Here is a 17,289-nt window from a genome sequence, read left to right on the forward strand (position 1 = left end):
ATGGGTGGAGTCTGTGGTTAGGTAGCATTGATACACGAGGATACGTGCTACCTATTATTACCAGTTGATTGGGTATAAGATGCTGGTGGTCAGACTGTTTGAAATCCCGATTGGGGCAGTGGAGGTAAGTATACCTAATCCTAACCCTCCCTCCCCGCAGCCTAACCCTAACCCTCCCCTTCCCACAGCCTAACATTAACCTCCCAAGTATACTTGCGTTCGGAATTCCGGCTGTCGGGATTCTGGCGTTGGCATTCTGACAGGTCTTGGGATTCGAGCGCTGGTATCCCAACTACATCCCTTACCAGTTATTTATATAGCGCACACATATTCTGCAGGACTTTACAGAGCATATTTGGCCATTCACATCAGTCCCTGCCCCAGTGGAGCTTACACTCTATATTCCCTATCACATGCACACGCACACACATTCACACTATTGTTCATTTTTGTATGAAGCCAATTAACCTACCAGTATATCTTTGGATTGTGGGAGGAAACCGGAGTACCCGGAGGAAACCCACGCAAGTATGGGGAGAATATACAAACTCCACACAGTTAGAGCCATGCTGGGAATCAAACCCATGATCTCAGTGCTGTGAGGCAGTAATGCTAACCATTACTCTGTCTGTGCTATTGCATAAAGGTCCATGCAGATAGCAAATGTTCTTAATGGGCTGTATGCTACGGTCACCCAGCACTGTTGGCCAGGGGTCAGGAGGATGTAAAAGTGAGGAAACACAAAATATGTAAGGTTATGTGTGGACTGTACAGAGTGTATGTGTTAAGGTTATGTGGGTGGGTCCGGAACGTATAAGACCTTGCGTACACACTTTCACCTGAAGGATTGGGAAGTAGTGGTGGGGGTGGGGGGGGCTGAAGTTTTGCCTAGGGTGCCAAGAAACCTTGCACCGGCCCTGCATGTGGGCATTATACATTGGTGCAGCGTTATATACATGTGGGCATTATACACAGGTGCAGTGGTATATACATGTGGGCATTATACACAGGTGCAGCGGTATATACATGTGGGCATTATACACAGGTGCAGCAGTATATACATGTGGGCATTATACACAGGTGCAGCAGTATATATATATATATATATATATATATATATATGGAGGCAGGGGAGAAGAACAAGCGCCATATGGTGTAGTATTTTCAATCAATGGAAGTAGTAGATACGTATATAATGTAAGTACCGGATAGATTCTTGAGATTAGGCCTGTCTGTCTCACTAAGTTCTTTGTAGCTGTTCACCACCTAGGAGACAAAGATCATCGCCATATAGTGTAGTAACCTCGGATATACTTTGGGGTACCCTCCCCTATATTTCATGCGTACCAAAGTAAAGATTCAATATAGCATGTAGGATATACTTATATCCAAACAGATCTAGTCGGTCCAATATGATGTAATGGCTGAATCAGTCGCCTGCTACTGCCTTATATAGCAAAAGTTTTTTAATCAACAAAATTAATAATATACAAATTCAGATAAAAGTAAAACAAAATAGAAAATCTTAGCTGATTGGTATAGGCAAGTAGGCAGGTCAGTCTCAACGCGTTTCGCCTCCAGGGCATTATACATAGCTCTAGCAGTACATATATGTGTGCATTATACACATGTGCAGAGGTATATACATGTGGACATTATACACAGGTGCAGCGATATATACATGTGGGCATTATACACAGGTGCAGCGGTAGATACGTGTGGGCATTATACACAGGTGCAGCAGTATATACATGTGGGCATTATACAGGTACACGGTGCAGCAGTATATACACGTGGGCATTATACACTGGTGCAGCGGTAGATACATGTAGGCATTTATACACAGGTGCAGCAGTATATACATGTGGGCATTATACAAAGGTGCAGCGGTATATACATGTGGGCATTATACACACAGGTGCAGCGGTATAAACATGTGGGCATTATACAGGTACACAGGTGCAGCAGTATATACATGTGGGCATTATACACAGGTGCAGCAGTATATACATGTGGGCATTATACACAGGTGCAGCAGTATATACACATGGGCATTATACACAGGTGCAGCAGTATATACACGTGTGCATTATACACTGGTGCAGCAGTATATACACGTGGGCATTATACACAGGTGCAGCAGTATATACATGTGGGCATTATACACAGGTGCAGCAGTAGATACATGTGGGCATTATACACAGGTGCAGCAGTATATACATGTGGGCATTATACAGGTACACGGTGCAGCAGTATATACATGTGGGCATTATACAGACACACGGTGCAGCAGTATATACATGTGGGCATTATACACAGTGACAGCAGTATAAACATACGGGCATTATACACTGGTGCAGCAGTAGATACATGTAGGCATTATACACAGGTGCGGCAGTATATACATGTGGGCATTATACACAGGTGCAGCAGTATATACACATGGGCATTATACACAGGTGCAGCAGTATATACACATGTGCATTATACACTGGTGCAGCAGTATATACACTTGGGCATTATACACAGGTGCAGTGGTATATACATGTGGGCATTATACACAGGTGCAGCGGTATATACATGTGGGCATTATACACAGGTGCAGCAGTATATACATGTGGGCATTATACACAGGTGCAGCAGTATATATATATATGTGGGCATTATACATAGCTCTAGCAGTACATATATGTGTGCATTATACACAAGTGCAGCGGTATATACATGTGGACATTATACACAGGTGCAGCGATATATACATGTGTGCATTATACACAAGTGCAGCGGTAGATACATGTGGGCATTATACACAGGTGCAGCGGTAGATACATGTGGGCATTATACACAGGTGCAGCAGTATATACATGTGGGCATTATACAGGTACACGGTGCAGCAGTATATACACGTGGGCATTATACACTGGTGCAGCGGTAGATACATGTAGGCATTATACACAGGTGCAGCGGTAGATACATGTAGGCATTATACACAGGTGCAGCAGTATATACATGTGGGCATTATACACAGGTGCAGCGGTATATACATGTGGGCATTATACACACAGGTGCAGCGGTATATACATGTGGGCATTATACAGGTACACAGGTGCAGCAGTATATACATGTGGGCATTATACACAGGTGCAGCAGTATATACATGTGGGCATTATACACAGGTGCAGCAGTATATACACGTGTGCATTATACACTGGTGCAGCAGTATATACACGTGGGCATTATACACAGGTGCAGCAGTATATACATGTGGGCATTATACACAGGTGCAGCAGTAGATACATGTGGGCATTATACACAGGTGCAGCAGTATATACATGTGGGCATTATACAGGTACACGGTGCAGCAGTATATACATGTGGGCATTATACAGATACACGGTGCAGCAGTATATACATGTGGGCATTATACACAGTGACAGCAGTATATACACATGGGCATTATACACTGGTGCAGCGGTAGATACATGTAGGCATTATACACAGGTGCGGCAGTATATACATGTGGGCATTATACACAGGTGCAGCAGTATATACACATGGGCATTATACACAGGTGCAGCAGTATATACACTTGGGCATTATACACAGGTGCAGCAGTATATACATGTGGGCATTATACACAGGTGCAGCAGTATATACACGTGGGCATTATACACAGGTGCGGCAGTATATACACGTGGGCATTATACACTGGTGCAGCAGTATATACACGTGGGCATTATACACAGGTGCATCAGTATATACTGGTTACATTTGATTAGTTTTGATCAGAGATGTGCGGATAAGGTAGGCAGAGGAGGCAGTGCCTCACCTGTCATAGACTTTTTAATCCACAGTTTTGACTATAAAAATGATAAAATATTACAGAAGATATTTCTAATGCATTATTCATATACTTTCTGTAGTCATAACTCTGGCGTATACGTTAGTATGACAGGAAAGGCCCTGCCTCACCTCACCGCACGTCACTGCTTGTGGCGTACCGTAACAATGATTCTGCCTAAACTTTTGCACCGTTGCTTGTGATTCGCACAGGACGGAGCTGCCATTGTGTTGGATATTAGATCATAACACATTCTGATTAGCCTTTATTTTTTTAAGGCGTCACAAAGCTTCTGCAGCGCCGTGCAGGTGTACGCACAGTGACAGTAACACATATCAGCAGTACAGTCCCTGCAGACTGACTATAATGAGGTTTTCCTGACAGACTTCACGTTTTGTTTACATCTCTGGACACATTGCCCCATCCTTAGGAGTAATAATGTTTATTATGGCTGGTGGTCTGAGGTAATACCATGGGCTTATTATAATACTATGGGGTAGCATGATGTGAGTGAAGGGAAAGGTCCCCCCTCCTGGCTCAGAGTGTCAGCCCCCAGTCCCAGCCTCCCTGGCCGCAGCCATGTCATGTCACACAGGATCAGTCAGACAGCCCGGGTCACCCCTCCAGCCGCCTCCATCACAGAGGCAGAAGAACAGGGGCGTGGCCAGCGCCTCCCTCGCCACCTGCTCCGACCAATCACCTCGAGGGGGTAGGTTTCAAATCCCCCCAGCAGCCAATCAGATTCCTTCGCGCTCAGAGTTACTTTTCCGAAGTCGCCGCCGCCGGAGACCGTGACTTTGGCCGTTATCGGGCGGGACACATCCGGGGTAACGGATTGTACCGGGGAGAGGACTGCGGCTACGGGATCCGCCTGTCAGTGACGCCGACTAGCAGGTGAGCCCCCGGGGAAGGGGGGGGGGGGGGGGTCTATATATTCCGGGTGCGCGTACATGATGGCTGCGGCCGCCGGTTGTTGCCCGGTGCTGCGTCCTGCTGCCTATAGCGGTGCCTCCAGTGCAAGGTGCTGCGTCCTGCTGCCTATAGCGGTGCCTCCAGTGCAGGGTCTTGCTGCCTATAGCGGTGCCTCCAGTACAGGGTGCTGCGTCCTGCTGCCTATAGCGGTGCCTCCAGTGCAAGGTGCTGCGTCCTGCTGCCTATAGCGGTGCCTCCAGTGCAGGGTCTTGCTGCCTATAGCGGTGCCTCCAGTACAGGGTGCTGCGTCCTGCTGCCTATAGCGGTGCCTCCAGTGCGGGGTGCTGCGTCCTGCTGCCTATAGCGGTGCCCCCAGTGCAGGGTGCTGCGTCCTGCTGCCTATAGCGGTGCCTCCAGTGCGGGGTGCTGCGTCCTGCTGCCTATAGCGGTGCCTCCAGTGCGGGGTGCTGCGTCCTGCTGACTATAGCGGTGCCTCCAGTGCAGGGTGCTGCGTCCTGCTGCCTATAGCGGTGCCTCCAGTGCAGGGTGCTGCGTCCTGCTGCCTATAGCGGTGCCCCCAGTGCAGGGTGCTGCGTCCTGCTGCCTATAGCGGTGCCCCCAGTGCAGGGTGCTGCGTCCTGCTGCCTATAGCGGTGCCCCCAGTGCGGGGTGCTGGGTCCTGCTGCCTATAGCGGTGCCTCCAGTACAGGGTGCTGCGTCCTGCTGCCTATAGCGGTGCCCCCAGTGCGGGGTGCTGCGTCCTGCTGCCTATAGCGGTGCCCCCAGTGCGGGGTGCTGCGTCCTGCTGCCTATAGCGGTGCCTCCAGTACAGGGTGCTGCGTCCTGCTGCCTATAGCGGTGCCTCCAGTGCAGGTGCTGCGTCCTGCTGCCTATAGCGGTGCCTCCAGTGCAGGGTCTTGCTGCCTATAGCGGTGCCTCCAGTACAGGGTGCTGCGTCCTGCTGCCTATAGCGGTGCCTCCAGTGCAGGGTCTTGCTGCCTATAGCGGTGCCTCCAGTGCAAGGTGCTGCGTCCTGCTGCCTATAGCGGTGCCTCCAGTGCAGGGTCTTGCTGCCTATAGCGGTGCCTCCAGTACAGGGTGCTGCGTCCTGCTGCCTATAGCGGTGCCTCCAGTGCAAGGTGCTGCGTCCTGCTGCCTATAGCGGTGCCTCCAGTGCAGGGTCTTGCTGCCTATAGCGGTGCCTCCAGTACAGGGTGCTGCGTCCTGCTGCCTATAGCGGTGCCTCCAGTGCGGGGTGCTGCGTCCTGCTGCCTATAGCGGTGCCCCCAGTGCAGGGTGCTGCGTCCTGCTGCCTATAGCGGTGCCTCCAGTGCGGGGTGCTGCGTCCTGCTGCCTATAGCGGTGCCTCCAGTGCGGGGTGCTGCGTCCTGCTGACTATAGCGGTGCCTCCAGTGCAGGGTGCTGCGTCCTGCTGCCTATAGCGGTGCCTCCAGTGCAGGGTGCTGCGTCCTGCTGCCTATAGCGGTGCCCCCAGTGCAGGGTGCTGCGTCCTGCTGCCTATAGCGGTGCCCCCAGTGCAGGGTGCTGCGTCCTGCTGCCTATAGCGGTGCCCCCAGTGCGGGGTGCTGGGTCCTGCTGCCTATAGCGGTGCCTCCAGTACAGGGTGCTGCGTCCTGCTGCCTATAGCGGTGCCCCCAGTGCGGGGTGCTGCGTCCTGCTGCCTATAGCGGTGCCCCCAGTGCGGGGTGCTGCGTCCTGCTGCCTATAGCGGTGCCTCCAGTACAGGGTGCTGCGTCCTGCTGCCTATAGCGGTGCCTCCAGTGCAGGTGCTGCGTCCTGCTGCCTATAGCGGTGCCTCCAGTGCAGGGTGCTGCGTCCTGCTGCCTATAGCGGTGCCCCCAGTGCAGGGTGCTGCGTCCTGCTGCCTATAGCGGTGCCCCCAGTGCAGGGTGCTGCGTCCTGCTGCCTATAGCGGTGCCTCCAGTACAGGGTGCTGCGTCCTGCTGCCTATAGCGGTGCCCCCAGTGCGGGGTGCTGCGTCCTGCTGCCTATAGCGGTGCCCCCAGTGCGGGGTGCTGCGTCCTGCTGACTATAGCGGTGCCTCCAGTGCAGGGTGCTGCGTCCTGCTGAGTAGTGCCCCCAGTGCAGGGTGCTGGGTCTTGCTGCCTATAGTAGTGCCCCCAGTGCAGGGTGCTGGGTCTTGCTGCCTATAGCGGTGCCCCCAGTGCAGGGTGCTGCGTCCTGCTGCCTATAGCGGTGCCCCCAGTGCGGGGTGCTGCGTCCTGCTGCCTATAGCGGTGCCCCCAGTGCAGGGTGCTGCGTCCTGCTGCCTATAGCGGTGCCCCCAGTGCGGGGTGCTGCGTCCTGCTGCCTATAGCGGTGCCCCCAGTGCGGGGTGCTGCGTCTTGCTGCCTATAGCGGTGCCCCCAGTGCAGGGTGCTGCGTCCAACTGCCTATAGCGGTGCCCCCAGTGCGGGGTGCTGCGTCCTGCTGCCTATAGCGGTGCCCCCAGTGCAGGGTGCTGCGTCCTGCTGCCTATAGCGGTGCCCCCAGTGCAGGGTGCTGCGTCCTGCTGCCTATAGCGGTGCCCCCAGTGCAGGGTGCTGGGTCCTGCTGCCTATAGCGGTGCCCCCAGTGCAGGGTGCTGGGTCCTGCTGCCTATAGCGGTGCCCCCAGTGCAGGGTGCTGGGCCCTGCTGCCTATAGCGGTGCCCCCAGTGCAGGGTGCTGGGTCCTGCTGCCTATAGCGGTGCTTCCAGTGCAGGGTGCTGCGTCCTGCTGCCTATAGCGGTGCTTCCAGTGCAGGGTGCTGCGTCCTGCTGCCTATAGCGGTGCCCCCAGTGCAGGGTGCTGGGTCCTGCCGCCTATAGCGGTGCCCCCAGTGCAGGGTGCTGCGTCCTGCTGCCTATAGCGGTGCCCCCAGTGCAGGGTGCTGCGTCCTGCTGCCTATAGCGGTGCTTCCAGTGCAGGGTGCTGCGTCCTGCTAGAAAAATAATCCTGGCTCCAAACTGCAATACATTTGATTCCGCTCAAAAAATATGTATATTGTGGTTGGCAAGTCAGGGATTTTTTCCATGCCTGCCTGTTGTGGAATCACCCGCTATGTGTATGGCCGCATTAGGGTCTCCCAGACATAATCAAAACTGCTCATATTCGCTAATGCACATGCGCTGTTTACTAATACTCGCTAGCTGCAGCCGCATACGGAGCTGCGTGCAAATAGTCCCTATATATTATTTGCAGGTGATGGGCACATTAGTGGCGTGCATTATAATGTATATCTAGCCGTTACAAAGCATTGCACTCACATTACTGTAGCTTTACCTTGGGTTAACAGTCTGTCATTTGGATCCTTATTTAGTGACAGACGACTGCTGCGTTCTTTATGCGGGTGTGTCCTGCTGGATTACTGCAGAGGGCCAGCTGTCCCAGGTGCGTGCAGTGCTCTGTGTCTGCCCTTATTCTCTGCTGTACAGCTGGCCATAGCAGCGCAGGTTTGATGCACTGGCCGCCTGTTGCACAATGTGTGACTCGCCCTGACAGTAAAATCAGATCAGATTGGTCCTATATATGTTGTACTGTAAATGAGAATAATGACTAATATCTGGTAATTATAATGTAAACATCTTTCTAGCGTAGCCTGATAAAGAATTGCAGCATATCTGCCATTCATCCATAATTCTCCTTCTGTCCTCATTGTGTTGCAGCGTAGATTGTAATTGCTGTAGTGTTACATTGTTATGCCGCTATGTAATTTATGAGCGCCGGCAATGGAATTGGGGATTTTTTTTTTTATTATTATTATTATAAATCTTTAATTGTTGTGGTTGAATGTTTTGCGCAGAAGCTTTTGCTTTTTTATCAACCATATAACCATTGTGAGCGCAGTATAAACGTGATAACTAGCGGTGTATTTACAATATCTGTAATTCAGCCTGACTCCATTAAGCTTTATTTTGTATAGCGCCGACGTATTCCTTTGTAATAGTTGCTGAAAAAACAATAATACATAGACTGGGGAAGGAGGTTAGAAGGCCCTGATGGCAGGTTTATAATCTATGCAGGTCATTTATTTATTTTCTCCAGCCATTTTTAGATCCGGAAGACACACATGATATGATTTGCGCTGCATCTCATGAATTTTTGGCACTGGTGAAGAGTTCCATTTGAAATTAAATCCTCCCTTTAAGAGAGAATCCACCATAATCCACTCCTTTAAAAAAAAGGAGTCTGATCCCTACGGTAGATGCATCCATAGCGGTAATGTTTAGTAGAACTGCTCTTCCACTGGAAGATCGGAGTCCTCTTTATATATCTGCAGATACTACATTGAGAGCCAGTATTGCCATAGCCTCCATTACCCGAAGGGAGGAGCCCTTCGGATGTCTAGAGCAAGGTAAATGGACTATACCTGCCATGAGGCCTAGGGGTTATGCAAGTAGTAATAGTAGTTCCTATGTATGGCATCTTCAGACGTAGATGCTGGAATAGCCCTCTGGACAGTCAGGCTATAGCCCCTAGAGACAGTCAGACTATAGCGTGTCTAAGAATGGACCTCTTTGGAGAAAAATTAGATTCTATACAGAAATCCCCCGGAGGAAGGTTGAATAGATTGTCTCCAGGACAGAGGGGGAGATGTTTTTAGAGAAGCAAAGCGTTATAAGCCAGGAAGCCAGTACACCAGGTAGACCTTTCCTCCTACCACCAGATAGCACTTTCAGGCCATCAATAATGTGAAAGGTTAACTTTGGAGATCCATTTACTAATGACCCTCGGATGCCAGTAGGTGGCAGAATATCACAAAATGCAGACATAGGGGGGGAATTCAAATGTTATCGCACTTCCGATATCCCGTCTAAAGTGATGGGAGATCGAGGGTCGATATTCAAATTCCCCCCTGATCGCGGCCATTACACTAGGGTTTAGGTGCGCATAGCACCTAAACCCGACTAATGGGCACGATCGTGAAAAGACCCGTATGGGCGCCCAAACAGGTCTCTTTACTCGCCCGTCGACAGCAATATATTAGAATGGCTGCCGTGGAGGGAGGTGAGGGAACATTTGAATCCAGCTCATAGACACATAGGGCGAGATTCAAATGTTATCGCCGCCGATCTCTGGGCGCTATGCGAAAAGTTTCGTTTGGGAGACCAAATGGGTCGCTTTTTGCGCATTTCAGCTCACCATCCCCAGGTGTAGCGAGCTGAAATGCTGGTGTCGCGCCCGTCGGCAGCAACATTTGGGTAGCTGCGGGCATTTGAATCTCACCCATTCAGTGGGCTCGATACAATTCTTAGAGAGTTGGATAGCGCCGGGAATTAGCTTCAGGGGCTATTCAATTACTATTGCGCTGTACTGAATAGCCCGGGAGCTAATTACCAACGCTATTCAACTCTCTTAGAATTGAATCAAGCCCAAAGAAAGATCATTGGATGCTAGTGATTATGAGAAATGGCTACAGGGTAGAATGCCACCAGAATTCAAGAGGAAATGTTTTTGTTTTTACAGCTGAGAACTCCAACCCACTCTGTAAAATAAGAATTTCTGCAAGACAAAACGTAATCAAATCTAGGAGTATTTCTTCCGTTCCCTTAAGCTGGATAAACATACAATTTGACGGCAGATAAGAACTACTTGGCCCATCTAGTCTGCCCTAAGCACACCTAAAGATATATCTGTCCAATCTTGCGGGCTGGAACGAAAATCTGCTAATGTATGGGAGCAAATAATCAATAATTTGCTCCCAAACTCTGGAAAAGATGCAAAAATGGTCCTTCGGACAGATTGCTTACATACGTTTGATTTAACCGACTTATCTGAATGACTGTTTTTGTAAGTTTTCCGGATTTTGGGAGCAAATGGTTGATTGTCATTTCCTCCCTAACATTAACAGATTTTGGTTCCAACCCGCCAGACTGTACAGACCTCTTAAGGTGTGTACCAAACTTTATACCTGAAGAGCACAGGCTTTTATTTCACGCTGCCCCTTGTCAATAAATTCCCATCACACAGTTCTGAACCTGTGGAGAGACTCCATTAACTTGACAATGCCAACTAGTTTTTCATGGAATCGGTGAACTCTATCCTCGCGTCCTTTGTCGATGGGGATTTCATATTGTCCTTAGCTGGATAAACACAAGATTGTGTCAAGTCTTTCTGGTTGGAACTCAAATATGATAGTGTATGGGAGCAAATGTCAATTGATCATTTGCTCCCTAAAGCCCAAAAATGGGCAAAAATGATTGTTCAGATATATTGGTTAAATCATGGATTTAGCCAATTTGTCTGAGCGTCCATTTTTGTCTGTTTTCCAGTGTGTGGGAGCAAATGGTCAATTGTCATTTGCTCTCATACATTACCAGATCATTACCAAATGACTGCGCGTGCACCATAATGCGCATGCACGACGCCAAACTGCAAACAAAATGGTGCGAAAATTTTGATCGCTAGGTGTACGCAGGCTGATTGACAGGAAGAGGACGTTTGGGGGTTGTAACTGGCCATTTTCTGGGAGTGCCAGGAAAAACACAGGCGTTTTCAGGGTGGGTGGGTGTGTGACGTCAGCTCTGGCCCCGATCAGCCTGTGTGTAGTCCTGGGCTGCGCACAGACTGCACAGTATGGAAAAATCATTCGATAGTGAGTTGGGAACGGATTTGCAGATGTCCGCTGCCTGGTGAAGTTTTCGCACGGCGTACACATGCATTCGCACATTGCACGGGGCGGGTTTTAACTCTCCCTGGGCGGTGACTATCTGATCGCAGACCTCTGCCAATTTGCAGCACAGCGATCAGGTCTGACTAAGGTCCCAAGGGGAAAGCCAGAACACCTTCTGCAGACACACAGCTGGTTTTGTCACTGCGAATACCACACAATAAGGGGACTTTGTCAGCGGTCAGGTGCACCTCTATGGAGAGACTTTCAGCGTCCCTAAATGGCAGGGGGATGTACTTCCACTATACAGAGATGTGCTGACAAGAGCGGTCATCCCCAAGGGTGACAAAAGAAAAGCTTTGTCTGCTGAATAGTACGTGTGTGTATTATAGTCTATGAAGAGTGAGACAAAAACACACAAACCATGCAATTAGCGTAGGGTTCAGCGATCCTTCTGTGCACTACGGTAAATGGCAGCTTGCACACAGGCTTGGGCCGTTTCTGTAGCCGGGTTTTGGATAATGACTTGTGTAGTTGAATCAGAACCTCTCCTACAGTCCTGATAATTCAGCATTGCCATATGCGTGCTTGGTATTTTCCTACTACATTGCATTACACTGTAAATTGTTCATTAAATGTTTACAATACTTGATCAACACTGGGATCAATATTATCTAGGAGGGACTCAGTCTACAGGCCCATCATGCTGAGTTATAAATAGGAGAGATAAGTGTAGATCATGGCGTTCCCAACAACGCATTTTAAAGCGTCAACTGGATAGGATGTGATGTTCAGGAAGAGCGCAGCCTGCTGCATTGTAAGTTTTACCTCGCACCCCAGAGGGGTGGGCAGGAAAATGCCGCAGGTACCGTAACCGGACAGTATGTGCCCAGGCGTGGCTCACTGGCTCATTGTCCATAATTCAACTAATCTCTAATATTTTAACAGTGGATTAAAAAATGTCTTGGCATGCAGGTTCAATCTAGCAGGTCGCTCACTTCAGCGCTGTGTGATGTGTGTCTTAGTGTTATGATAACATATACTGTATAATGTGCTATTTCTCTTACATCCTAGAGGATGCTGGAGTCCATATTAGTACCATGGGGTATAGACGGGTCCACCAGGAGCCATTGGCACTTTAAGAGTTTAACCGTGTGGGCTGGCTCCTCCCTCCCTCTATGCCCCTCCTACCAGACTCAGTTTAGAAAATGTGCTTGGAGGAGCCGGTCACAGCTAGGGGAGCTCTACAGAGCTTTCTTAGTAAAAGTTTATTTTAGAGTTTTTTATTTTAAAGGGAGGCTGCTGGCAACAGCCTCCCTGCATCGATGGACTGAGGGGGGAAATAGTGTCCGCCCTGCGGGGTCTTGGACACTGAGCTCCAGAGGGGATAGATCGCTCCCCGCCGCAGGGGAACGCTCACCCCAGCAGTATGCCACCACCCCCTTGCAGAGCTGAAGTTGTGGCGAGTGAGTCACCGCCCCCCCCCCCCCCCCCTAACAAGCAGGGGGTCGGTGTGAAGATGGCAGCATCAGGGTAGGAGCGCAGTATTAACTGTGCTCCAGGATTGCTCAGCGGTACCTGGGTGCGGCGCCCTGAGCCGGCGCCTGAACCCTATACTGACCAAAATAGCCTGTCTGGGTCGGCGGATCTCAGCCAGCACAAAAGAAGACCGCGCCATTAAGGGGGCGGAGCTTCTCAGAGCAGACCCAGCAGCGTTCAGCGCCATTTTCCTGCCTGTAGACGGATGCAAGTGGATGAACAGTCCCTCCAGAGCAACTCCAGCTATCTGTACGGTACCAGGGGGTTGTAGAAGGGAGGGGAGGCTGTGTATAGACTGTGTCACCTATTAAGGGACACAGTCAGCACTGGTTTAGGGTCTCCCTATACCTATATAGCGCTGTGTGGGTTGACTCCAATCTCTGCCATTCTTGGGGGGTAGGGGGGACTATGTCTGCCCTGTACCCTGTGTGTGTGGGGTGTATCAGCAAACATGTCTAGAGACTGTCTCATATACTGCAGAGGATTTATCTTCTCAGGAAGATCCCATCCCATGTAATCAGGATTGCACTGTTGTAGCGCAGATCCCAGCTAGAGAACCAGAGTGGTTAGCTTCTCTTAGGGGGGCTATTTCTCAGATTTCTGAAAGGGTTACAAGGACTGAGCATGCGATTCGGGTATTACAATCCTCTATGGTTGTATGGTTTGATACTGCTCCCTCGGGGCCCCCTGCGGTGCATTCTCACAAACGTTCACTTGCCCAAATTATGCAGGATGACACGGATAACGACTGACACAGCAGGCGGTGATGGGTATGTGTCGAGGGGGACGGCATCACTTGCTAAGGGGGTGCAGTTGATGATTGAGGCCATGCGGGTTGTGTTAAATATTTCTGACACACCTCCTGAGCAGGCTGAGGAGGCCTTTTTCACGGACAGTAAGAAAGCCCCTCTCAGCTTCCCAGCATCTAAGGAATTAAATGCTATATTTGACAGAGCCTGGGAAAACCCGGAGAAATAATTCCAGATCCCTAAAAGGGTCCTGGGTGCTTTTCCCTTCCCGGAAGATGATAGAAATAAATGAGCGTCTCCGCCTATAGTTGACGCCTCTGTATCCAGGCTGTCAACAGTTTTACCAGTCCTGGGATCTACCGCGTTGAAGGACCCGGCAGATCGCAAGGTGGATGCTATGCTCAAATCCATGTACACGGCTTCAGGGGCTATACTGCGGCCTACTATTGCCTGTGCATGGATTTCTAAAGCTATAGCCAAATGGTCAATCACTCTGCAGGAGGACTTGACTACGATGGCTAGAATTGACGTTGATTGTTTTTACGCAACATACAGGATTCTGCAGGGTTCCTGGTAGAATCCATGAAGGATCTGGGTTCCATAGCTGTGGGGATCTCCTCCATGACCGTCTTGGCTCGCAGGGGTCTCTGTCTACGCCAATGGTCTGCGGACGCGGATTCCAGGAAGAGTGTGGAGGGCCTACCCTATACAGGTTGGGCTCTATTTGGGGAGGCACTGGATGCCTGGATTGCCACGGCTACCGCGGGTAAGTCTCCTTTTCTTCCCTCAGCTGCACTGGCTACGAAGAAGCCTTTTACTCCTGTCAAGTCCTTGAGGCCTAGAAAGAACAAGCCTTCTCACACCTTTTTCAGAGGTGGTCGTGCTAAAGCCAAAAAGCCTGCTCCCGCAGGTTCCCAAGACCAGAAGCCTGCTTCTGGTGCCTCAAAGTCCTCTGCATGACGGTGGACCGCACAGCCTGGACGAAGGTCAGGTGGGAGCAAGACTCCGGCATTTCAGCCACGTCTGGGTGTCGTCTGGCGTGGACCCTTGGATACAAGATATAGTGTCCAAGGAGTACAGGCTGGAGTTTCAAACTCTCCCACCTCACCGTTTCTTCAAATCAGGCTTGCCAGCTTTGCCCACAGACAGAGCGATTCTTCTGGAAGCTATCCAAAAATTGGTAGTGTCCGAGGTCATTGTTCCAGTTCCGCCTCATCAGTGGAACAAATGTTACTATTCAAACCTTTTTGTGGTACTGAAGCCGAATGGTTCGGTAAGGCCAATTCTAAACTTGAAATCTTTGAACCCCTATCTCATGGACTTCAAATTCAACATGGAGTCTCTGAGAGCTGTCATCTCGGGACTGACGGAGGGGGAGTACCTGGTGTCCCTGGACATCAAGGATGCGTACCTCCACATTCCCATTTGGTTGCCGCCTCAGGCCTATCTCAGGTTTGCACTGTTAGACTATCCCTATCCATTTCAGGCACTGCTGTTCGGTCTCTCCACGGCACCGAGGGTCTTCACCAAGGTGATGGCAGAGATAATGGTTCTCCTCCGCAAGCAGGGGGTGAACATAATTCCGTATCTGGACGATCTACTGATCAAGGCATTGTCCAGGGAGAAGTTGTTAAGATCCATTGCTCTCACGACTCGTGTGCTCAAGGAGCACGGTTGGATCCTGAACCTTCCAAAGTCTCATCTATAGCCGACAAGGAGGCTGTCTTTCCTGGGGATGATCCTCGACATGGAGGTGCAGAGGGTGTTTCTACCGGTGGAGAAAGCGTTGGTGATTTAAACAATGGTCCGGGATGTCTTGAAACCTGCCCGGGTATCGGTTCATCGGTGCATCCGCCTTCTGGGGAAGATGGTTGCCTCCTACGAGGCTTTGCAGTACGGAAGGTTTCATGCTCGATCCTTTCAGCTTGATCTCTTGGACCAGTGGTCGGGATCTCACCTACATATGCACCAGAGGATACGGCCGTCATCGAAAGCCAGGATTTCGCGCCGCTGGTGGCTACAACTACCACACCTTCTGGAGGGCCGATGGTTCGGAGTTCAAGACTGGATCCTTCTAACCACGGATGCAAGTCTAAGAGGTTGAGGAGCAGTTGCTCAGGGGGAAACCTTCCAAGGAAGGTGGTCAAATCAAGAATCCCTACTCCAAATAAACATCCTGGAGCTAAGAGCCGTCTACAACGGCCTTCTTCAAGCAGCACTCTTTGCAGGATCGGTCTGTCCAGGTGCAGTCGGACAATGTGACCACAGTAGCCTACATAAACCGACAAGGCAGAACGAAGAGCAGGGCTGCAATGTCAGAGGTGACAAGAATCCTCCTCAGGGCAGAAAGACACACGGTGGCCATGTCGGCAATATTCTTTCCGGGAGTAAACAACTGGGAAGCAGACTTCCTCAGCAGACACGATCTCCACCCAGGAGAGTGGGGCCTCCACCTGGAGGTGTTCGAGGAGGTAACCGGTTGGTGAGGGGTTCCTCACATAGACATGATGGCCTCCCGCCTCAACAAAAAGCCGCGTAGGTACTGTTCCAGGTTGAGGGACCTGCGGGTGTTCACGTCAATGTGTGTGTTCCCTCCACTTCCTCTGATTCCAAAAGTTATTCAACGTATAAAAAGAACAAAGGTTCTGGCAATCCTCATTGCTCTGGACTGGCCAAGGAGGGCTTGGTACGCGGATCTGCTGGATCTTCTGATGGAAGATCCAAGGCCCCTACCTCTTCGAGAGGATCTGCTACTGCAGGGGCCGTTCGCTTTTCAAGACTTACCACGGCTACGTTTGACGGCATGGCGGTTGAGCACCAGATCTTAGCTCGGAAGGGTATTCTGAGCGAGGTTATTCCTACCCTGATACAGGCTAGGAAGGGGGTAACGTCTAAACATTACCATTGAATTTGGAGAAAATGTGTCTTGGTGTGAATCCAAGAAATTTCCTGCGGTGGAGTTTCAACTTGGACGTCTGCTCCTTTTCCTGCAAGCAGGTGTGGATGTGGGCCTGAGATTTGGCTCCATCAAGGTTCAGAACTCCGCTTTATCCATTTTCTTCCAAAAGCAATTGGCTGTCCTTTCTGAGGTTCAGACCTTTTTGAAAGGGGCCTACCTGGTATTACAGTTCCTGCAATCGGATTGGTTTGAGCCTCTACAGGAGGCTGAAATCAAATTTCTCACATGGAAGGCGGTCACTTAGTTGGCCTTAGCTTCTGCTCGATGTGTGTCGAAATTGGGGGCTTTGTCCTGTAAAAGTCCCTATCTGGTCTTCCATGAAGTTAGGGCGGAACTCAGGACTCGTCCGCAGTTCCTTCCTAAGGTTGTGTCAGCTTTTCATATCAACCAACCTATTGTGGTGCCAGTGGCTACTGACTCCTCAATTGCTTCAAAGGCCCTGGATGTTGTGAGGGCTTTGAAGATTTATGTGAAGATGATGGCTCGTCATAGGAAAAGTGACTCTCTATTTGTCCTCTATGATCCCAAGAAAATTGGGTGTCCTGCTTCTATGCAGTCGATTTCACGCTGGATCAGGTTCACCATCCAGCATGCATATTCTACGGCAGGATTGCCGTGTCCAAAATCTGTTAAGGCCCACTCTACTCGTAAGGTGGGCTCTTCCTGGGCGGCTGCCG

The 17,289-nt window shown here is 50.4% G+C and overlaps 1 protein-coding gene across 3 annotated transcripts in view; it reads left to right on the forward strand.

Annotated features, from left to right (window-relative positions):
- Positions 1-4,574: 4,574 nt before the first annotated feature.
- The window catches only part of LBR (lamin B receptor), a 32,872-nt gene continuing 20,157 nt past the window's right edge, over positions 4,575-17,289 (forward strand). Inside the window, exons 1-2 of one of the 3 annotated variants that reach the window (XM_063918995.1) lie at positions 4,575-4,735; positions 8,075-8,145. The gene's annotated coding sequence lies outside the window, so the exon portion shown is untranslated. Of the gene's footprint in view, positions 4,736-4,841; positions 4,863-8,074; positions 8,146-17,289 lie in introns of those variants that run through there. The other 2 variants (XM_063918994.1, XM_063918996.1) reach the window with 2 other exon arrangements.

Source organism: Pseudophryne corroboree, chromosome 4 (assembly GCF_028390025.1).
Source record: "Pseudophryne corroboree isolate aPseCor3 chromosome 4, aPseCor3.hap2, whole genome shotgun sequence".
NCBI lineage: Eukaryota > Metazoa > Chordata > Amphibia > Anura > Myobatrachidae > Pseudophryne > Pseudophryne corroboree.